This window comes from Barbatula barbatula (genome assembly GCF_947034865.1).
Source record: "Barbatula barbatula genome assembly, chromosome: 12".
NCBI classification, from domain to species: domain Eukaryota; kingdom Metazoa; phylum Chordata; class Actinopteri; order Cypriniformes; family Nemacheilidae; genus Barbatula; species Barbatula barbatula.
In genome coordinates, this window is record NC_136775.1 from 68,025 (window position 1) to 78,107 (window position 10,083).

Consider the following 10,083-nt stretch of genomic DNA (forward strand, 5'->3'; position numbering starts at 1 on the left):
ACTAGAGCAGGCAAGATGCAGTCCAAGGTTACCGGGAGCGGGCAGGGCACAATCCAATCCCAGACCTGACAAATGCTGTGATGATAAAGCTGGACGAAGGACATGGCGACTCTAATAATCTAATAGCGGCTGACGTTTTGTAATGATAATTTTAAATCTAACTTTTTTATTTTGCCTTGTTGTGCAAGCACTGTCGAGCTTGTGCAGAGGCTGCAGTTTTTGCCAGAGGGGAACTGGAATCCCCTGGTTAGGCCTGGTGTCCCTCTGAGGTTTTTTTTCTCCTCCAATGGAGTTTTGGGTTCCTCGCCACCGTTTGCATACTGATTTGCACTGTTTGCCTGGCCGGGGGGCTGCTAGAATTTGATAGTTTTATTTAATTAACACTGCATATAGGAATTTATTGTGTGTCTGATATTTGACCTGTGTTTTGACTTCCATAACCTTTTATGTTTTACTTATAGTCAATGTTTTCTTGTACAGCTGCTTTGTAACAATGAAAATTGTAAAAAGCGCTATATAAATAAAGCTGATTTGACTCGACTCGACAGACACACACACAGACAGCAGGACAAAGACAGACAGAAAGACACAGACAGACAGACACACGCACACACACACACACACACAGACAGCAGGACAAAGACAGACAGACACACACATACACACACACACACACAGACAGCAGGACAAAGACAGACAGACACACACACAGATAGCAGGACAAAGACAGACACACACACACACACACACACACAGACAGCAGGACAAAGACAGACAGACAGACAGACAGACACACACACACACACACACACACACAGACAGACAGCAGGACAAAGACATACAGACAGACACACACACACAGACAGCAGGACAAAGACAGACAGACACACACACACACAGACAGCAGGACAAAGACAGACAGACACACACATACACACACACAGACAGCAGGACAAAGACAGACAGACACACACACAGATAGCAGGACAAAGACAGACAGACACACACATACACACACACAGACAGCAGGACAAAGACAGACAGACACACACACAGATAGCAGGACAAAAACAGACAGACACACACACACACACAGACAGCAGGACAAAGACAGACAGACAGACAGACAGACAGACACACACACACACACACAGACAGACAGCAGGACAAAGACATACAGACAGACACACACACACAGACAGACAGCAGGACAAAGACATACAGACAGACACACACACACAGACAGCAGGACAAAGACAGACAGACACACACACACACAGACAGACAGCAGGACAAAGACAGACAGACACACACATACACACACACACACAGACAGCAGGACAAAGACAGACAGACACACACACAGATAGCAGGACAAAGACAGACAGACACACACACACACACACACACACACACAGACAGCAGGACAAAGACAGACAGACAGACACACACACACACACAGACAGACAGCAGGACAAAGACATACAGACAGACACACACACACAGACAGCAGGACAAAGACAGACAGACACACACACACACAGACAGCAGGACAAAGACAGACAGACAGATACACAGCAGGACAAAGACATTTACATTTACATTTAATCATATAGCAGACGCTTTTATCCAAAGCGACTTACAGATGAGGAAACATTGGAAGCAATTATAACAACATAGGCAACAGAATACATAAGTGCATCAAAACTAGTCCATTAAAGCCTAGCACAGTATACAAAGCTAAGAATAGTGAGGTTAGTACGTTTTTTTTTTTTGAGTAAGAAGGAAAGGGAAAAGAATTAGGATAAATCAATCAGCGACGTGTTGACGGAAGAGATGCGTTTTTAGGCGTTTTTTAAAGATGGCAACGGAGTCTGCTGATCAAAAAGACACACAGACAGCAGGACAAAGACAGACAGACAGACACACAGACAGCAGGACAAAGACAGACAGACAGACACACAGACAGCAGGACAAAGACAGACAGACAGACACACAGACAGCAGGACAAAGACAGACAGAAGGACAGACAGACAGACACCAGGACAAAGACAAAGAATACATTTGCGTTAACATTAAAATAAATGTGAGTTAGTAAACTTTTATCTGCTATTACATTGTAAACGGCTGGGTGTTTGCCCATCAACAATAATAGACCTAAAGAGTTGGTAACATTTTTAGTTACAAGATAGGAACTTTATTGTCAGTGTGCATGTACAGTACATGTGAAATTTGATTTTTTATCATACTTTTACTTTTAGACGCGTGTATTACTTTACTTGCATTACTTTACTAAACCAGAGAGTTGAAAACCCGTCCAAATCTTTGGCGCATCATAATTTGATCCATCATAAAATCATGCAAACTGTTAATGGTTTAATACACACACTGTTGCCGGTGGTGGGAACTCTACAGTTCCAGTTGCTGAGCGTACACAGCGCATGCGCGTAAACTTGAGTTTGACCAGCAGCGCATCTCCAGCGCATCCCATTCACGCGCATCTATTTGACGTGACTACGTGTCTATGTACCGTACAACTTTTCACAACTAATAAACGCTCATTAAAAGTCTGTAAAAGGTTTAATTTCTTTTGTAGAAATGGGCTGTTCGTCATCCAGCACACAAACAGTCGCGGAGGAGTCGCGGCCGGGAATTAAAGAGATGAGCGGAGAAACTCTGCGTGAGTATAACACAGTTCATTGTTACCCTAACCCATCTTTACACAGCTAAACGCTTTACGACAATACGTAATTACATCAAAATTGTCTGCCTTCAATAATATAGTTTAATGTACATGTTGTCTGTGGAGCTTAATGATTTAGTGTGTGTGTGTGTGTGTGTGTGTGCGTGCGTGCGTGCGTGCGTGCGTGTGTGTTTGAGAGAAGTGCGTTAAAGACAGAACGAGAGGAAAATAAATGTAAACATGAATGGATGGATAAAATGGCTTTTTTAATCCAACAGAATGTCAGTTTTAATGACCTTTTACACGTTCAACTGGATTAACAGAAACATTTGAGAGATGTGTTTCGTGTTGTCAGTAAGATTTATTTGATAATAGGATTTTTCCTCAGATGATGGGTTATGTGTTCAGACAGCTAAAAGGCCGTTTAGGACACCTTCAGCCTCAGGCATGCCTCTGTTTCACTGCATCAACTCATCTGCTGTGTTTTCACATCACATTCACATGGATGAGTCCATTCAGCTCTTCTTCATCCATAACATGAAGTGATGCCTTTGGCTTTTAACAATGTGAACAGGTTTAGCAGGCATTGATCTTCATCTGCTGGCAGGTGGTTTTATGACAAGCTTATGAATTGTGTTTTTGTACATTTCATTTTTAATGACAATTAAGAAAACCATATTTAATCTATCTGATTACTGAAGACTGTAGATGTTACTCAATTAACTAAACTAAATAACGTGTTTCAGGAAAACACTAAATACTGTATGCTCTTAAAATGAAAGACTTTCATTGTGTTTCTGTTGTCATGTGTCAAGTGCTGAACGATGCTTTGTTGATGACTTTAGAAGGAGAAATATTAACTATGTGGTAGTTTATTCCTCTCTGTTATATTAATTATTTACCTATGTGCTTCTGTCTGAACAAAATTCTTCAGATATGCATTAGACGCTGAAACGGATCATTCACAATGTCAACAACAGCTGAATTTAATTCAACAATTGCTCTGCATTAATGTGCAATGGATTAAAAACCAAGTATATAAAAATAAAAATATAAATAGTTCATTATGGTTATATTTTTCATGTTTGCATTAAATTTAGTTTTGTCCTGTATTTATGTGTTTCACAGGCAGCCGTGATAGGATTATAGCAGAGGACAGTGTGACCGTCACAAAGCAGATGCGGTTTCAGAAGGAATCAGGACAACAGGTGGCAGGTGTTCTTGAGACTATTGAGGTGGAGAAGTTTCAGGCTGAGGCCTTTAAACCAGTCAGTGCACTTGTGAAGGAGTCGAATATTGCAGAAGTTCCTTCAGCACCAAGGCCTGATTACTCAGCTGAAGAGCCATTGATTAATGCTGCTTTAACTGAACACGTCAGGTCTGCTGATGAACCACCGACCTCACCCCCAGAACCCACCTCAGTGGAACCTAGCACAGATCAAGAGCCAATATCAGCAGATACTACAGCTCTACAACCCACTACAGTGGAACCGAGATCAGCTCCAGAGTCAATGTCAGCAGATACTACTTCAGCTCTAGAACCCACCTCAGTGCAACCCAGCCCAGATCTAGAGAAGACATCAGCAGATACTGCAGCTCTAGAACCCACTCCAGTGGAACCGAGCTCAGCTCCAGAGTCAATGTCAGCAGATACTACTACAGCTCTAGAACCCACCTCAGTGGAACCCAGCCCAGATCTAGAGAAGACATCAGCAGATACTGCAGCTCTAGAACCCACTCCAGTGGAACCGAGCTCAGCTCCAGAGTCAATGTCAACAGATACTACTTCAGCTCTAGAACCCACCTCAGTGCAACCCAGCCCAGATCTAGAGAAGACATCAGCAGATACTGCAGCTCTAGAACCCACTCCAGTGGAACCGAGCTCAGCTCCAGACTCAATGTCAGCAGATACTACTACAGCTCTAGAACCCACCTCAGTGGAACCCAGCCCAGATCTAGAGAAGACATCAGCAGATACTAAAGCTCTAGAACCCACTCCAGTGGAACCGAGCTCAGCTCCAGGGTCAATGTCAGCAGATACTACTACAGCTCTAGAGCTCACCTCAGTGGAACCCAGCCCAGATCTAGAGAAGACATCAGCAGATACTGCAGCTCTAGAACCCACTCCAGTGGAGCCGAGCTCAGCTCCAGAGTCAATGTCAGCAGATACTACTACAGCTCTAGAACCCACATCAGTGCAACCCAGCCCAGATCTAGAGAAGACATCAGCAGATACTGCAGCTCTAGAACCCACTCCAGTGGAACCGAGCTCAGCTCCAGAGTCAATGTCAGCAGATACTACTACAGCTCTAGAACCCACATCAGAGGAACCCAGCCCAGATCTAAAGAAGACATCAGCAGATACCACAGCTCTAGGGCTCACTCCAGCGGAACCAAGCTCAACACCCACAGCATGTTGCAGACAGGCTGAGGATTCTTCTGCACGCATGGATAGAGCAGCCGTTACACAGTCTACACGGGGGATTTCTCCCGCTCAGCCTGCAAAGGATGGGGGTATGAGGAACTGTTCTCACATATTCCAGATGTCCAATCTGCAGCCGGCTGTCCAAAACAAATCTGTACTTTAACTCTTTACCTACTTTAACCACAAGGAATGCTTGGTAATAGAAGAAAGATTGTCAAGAAGGGTTTACTGCATGCTAGACAAAGACGTTTCAGTACAGTAGCAAACAAATATGACACACTTACTGCAGACGCTCTCTCATTCTGTTTTGCTGTTCCAAAAACCACAATAATCTGTGATGCTTCACATTATACAAGATGAGCTTTTGTGTTCGCTAGGGCTGTGATGCAGTGTGGTAAACAATGTTAAGTGATTTGATATGTGTATGAAAGGACTTCAGTATGTAACTTCTTAAGGATAGAGTTCTCTCTCTAGCACTACTGATATGTTTTCTTTGAAAACTTTGAGACAGTTCTTAATTCTTTTTACTTTAAAATGGTTATTCTATATACAGACAGAATAACTTAAAAGCAATATAAAATAGATAAGGTACAGACACATTATCTACAGTATATACATACAATTGTACCACTCAATGGTATTATTGCAAGTCTTTCAAAAGATAAGCTAGAGATACTTTATCAACATTATCAACAAATCAAAAGAAAATGTGCAATACTATCATTGAGAGAACAAATGACATTCCTAGGGAGCAAAGTTTCTTTGCGATTTTAGTCTGACTAATACGTTAAATGCATTATTTAAGTATAAATTTCCTTGGAAGAAACCAGACTCAAGCCGGAGAGCCAGTTCTCCGCTGGCTTGTTAACATAAAAATGCTGCATCTTGCTAGGCTAAACCTGTGCGTGTGTGTATTTGCAGGGCCTATGCTTGAGGTTTTACAGCCGGACGATGAGAAGACAGATGCAGCTGGTAGGACTCTTCTTCATTGGCTTAAAGATCAAGAAAGCAAGCCATTAGAAAAAAAACTAATGCTTTCTAAAGCTCATCTGCAGTTTATGCTAAAATGATTTGGAGATTTAGTAGGTAAAGAACTGCTATTAGCACCTAATGTACTATTGCTCTTTTATGACATATCGCTTATTGCTCCCCGAACTCTTTGTAAGTCGCTTTGGATAAAAGCGTCTGCTAAATGACTAAATGTAAATGAATTTCTTTTTCCAAATTATGATCATATGTCTTATACTTTTGGTTTAGCAACATCATTCATCATTTTGAAAGAAAGAGGTTCTAACCCTTATTACAGTTGGAACTGGATGATCACGTGACATGAATTTCGATGGGTCACATTACTCATGGCATGAATGAGGTCTGAGCACCTCCGTAACCTGATAGAAACGAACAAAAACAATCCAAGGTTTTTATTTAGCACAGTTTCTAAATGAACAAATAAACAGACATCATCTGACCAGAATATCCCGCCGCACCTTGGTAGCAATGAATTCTTTACAGAGAAAATTGAAAACATATGAGACAAAATAGTAAAAACTCAAACTCCAAGTATGTCCTATGAATTAGTACCAACCATCGCCCCAGAAGAAAGGCAACAGTGTTTTTCACCTGTAAAACGGGAAGATTTAATTAAACTTATAGCAACATCTAAACCTACAACTTGCTTACTAGACCCCATACCAACTAAATTATTAAAAGAGTTACTACCCTTTGCAATTGAGCCCATTTATAACATTATCAACTCGTCAATTAATCTAGGCCATGTCCAAGGACTCTTTAAGATGGCCGTCATTAAGCCTCTAATCAAGAAACCAAACTTAGATCCAAACGAACTAGGAAACTATAGACCGATTTCAAATCTCCCTTACCTGTAAAAATTACTAGAAAAAGTAGTGTCCACTCAGTTATACGCTTTCTTACAAAATAATGATATACACGAAAAATTTCAGTCAGTCTTTAGGCTGCATCATAGCACTGAAACTGCGCTCGTAAAAATGACAAACGACCTGCTTATAGTATCAGATAAAGGTAACGTCTCACTCCTGGTCCTGCTTGATCTTAGTGCTGCGTTTGATACTGTAGACCAAAACATACTTCTAGATCGCTTACACAATTATACCTGTATTGAGGGACAGGCACTACAATGGTTCAGATCTTACTTATCAGACAGACAGTTTTACTTTTATTTAAATAGATAATATGGACACAATCTATTTAAAAATATGTACAAATATTTATTTCTTGTTTTCTTTCTTTCAGCTGCCGGGGAAAATTGAACTGATCTCCAAAGATTGCTGATGTGTATTTACACCCAAACTCACCACTGGACGTTAAATGTTTTTATGTTTTGCAGTGTATAATAAGTGCAATAATTGACCTTCCCCTCATGAGTTTGTGCATTAGAGTTTCCAAATCACATCAGTGCCTTAGAGAACACAGATGCATTGTGGGTAATGAGCGCAGTGTGGGAGGAACATTTGTGACGCTGCAGTGGAAGGGATTGAAATGTACTTGGTGTGTGTTTGTTTGTTTTGTGCATTGATATATTTCTTGCATTCAATGTAGTGCAAGTTTAATCAGCCTTCTCCTCGCTCTGCTCAGACCTCCCGCGGACTGAAGCAAGCTCACAATGCACAGTGATAAATCTCATTTACAGTAATGAAGAAAATGGTAATAATTAATTTCACATCAGGTTTATCAATAGTTAGTGAAAGAATACAATATAAATTTATATATATATATATATATATATATATATCCTAATATACATTGACACAAACCAAGCTCAAATAATATGTCTTTAAATCACCCACATTCCAGCATTTTATATAACCAATACGGTTGGGACACAAATAACAAAGAAATCACAAAAACAATTCATAAACATACCTGCATGAGATGAAAATACAGTAAATATGTGTTGCATTCAATGTAGTGCAAGTTTAATCAGCCTTCTCCTATCAAACAGTCGAACATAGAAAAGATATCAGCAGACACGCTTCACAGGCCAACATTACACTAACATACAACCCAACGTGCTACTGCATTCACTCGGTTAAACTTTCACTTATGGAGGAAAACCGGCTTTAAGAGGGAAGATCACATGAAAATATTAGGATTTTGTGTGAATTTAAAATAAAACACAATTAATACCTGTTACATATCTACAATACAGCACAAAGCATGATTGATCAAAATCATACACACAAACAAAGGTTTTAAATCTAACTCAAGATTTAGAGACTTTTTGGAGAAAGTGTTCAACATATATAAAATGCTTCCCTCCGTAGGAAAATAGTCTCAATGTCACCCTCCCTTCTTGGTCTTTTCATTGGTTTTTTCTTGAAATAACTGTCAACATCTCATAAATATGTGTAGAAAAAAAATAAAAGTACTTGTTTTGATCACATGAGGGTCATTCTACAGAAACGTCCACTTTTGGTATGGCAAGATGTCTTAAAAGTGATTTATTTTTCTAACATTTAAACTTAGACCACATTATTAGGTTACCCTTTGACTTTATGAGTACACATAAATGACAGCTTAATTTTTGTGTGCATGTACTTAAAGACAGCATACACATTTGTTTTGTCACTGGTGTTACCTTACTTTTTTAGCAATATTAAAGGTGTTTATGAAATATTATTAAAAAAATAATTAAGTACATGCAGTCAGAGGTACAGAAAATTTATGATAATCTAACTAATAAAGAGATTTTGTTTCATTTATTTCAATCAGGTTTGTTAAAAGTGTGACTGAATGACGAGTTATAAACAAGCAATGATACAATGCTTTAGTTTCATTGATTTCGGCTACACTTAAGAATTAGGCTTTAAAGCAAAATACTTTCTTGAAAAAAAAGTTCTTACTCATTTAACCCTCTCTTGCTCTCTCTGTATGTCTAAGCATGTGTCTCTCTTTTTCTGTGTGTGTGTGTGTGTGTGTGCGTGCGTGCGTGCGTGCGTGCGTGCGAATGTTAAGAAAAGGTGATAGGGAAGGAGTTAGTGAAAAGGTTATTTGAGATGATATTGGTGTGAATAGCCAGGGAAGCAAATCCAGATGTGACTAGAGAAAAGTTTTGTACCTTGAAACGCTGATCTATCTGGTGATGATGGGGGTGTCAATGCTTCTACTCTGACTCTTTGCCTGCATCTTTGCTGACGGACCCTCCATGCCTTTCGCTCATATCTCTTCTCCCTTTCACTCAAATCACTTATTCTCTTTCTTTTTTGTGTGTCAATGTCATGGAGATAGCTCTGTTTCCTTTTCTGCAAATACTCTGTTCTGCGTTCAGGATCAGCATCCAAACGCTTTCTGTATAGTTGTTGTTTCTCAGCTGCACTCCGTTTAGCCATACCCTCAATTTAGAAATACCTGACCAAAGGAGGATTAACAATGACAAAGAAAAGTTAGAATCGCAATGTGATTTAGTGCTATTTTATGCAAAAGAACTAAATGAATAGCTTTGAACAAAGTTTATAAAAGGGAGTCACTGGTGTTACTGATCTTCACTGGTGTTACCCATAAGGAAGGTGACACCAGTGACAGTAACACCAGTGACAATTTTCATGAAAACTGCATTTTACAAAATGGCTGCTGCAAGGTATCAAACCACATGTTGTCAATCATTGTATACTCACTAAATTAAGTAGTTTAATCCATTTGTATTCTAGTTTCTTACAATTCCCAAATAATAAAGGAGGTCATACCAGTGACTTTGACTAAAAGCTTCATATGAAATCATGAGATAAATGAGAAGATTTCTGATAATTGAAAAGAGACAGTGGACTTACCATGGGCTTCTCTTCATAGATCTCCAGGAAATTGGAAGAAGGAAGTCAAGTGATGTCATCAGTGTGATTTTTATTTAAAGATAGGAGCTTTTTGTTAAAAGGTAACACCAGTGACACCACTCCAGGGGACCACTACTTTCATTATATATTTTATAATATTTATTTAGCAT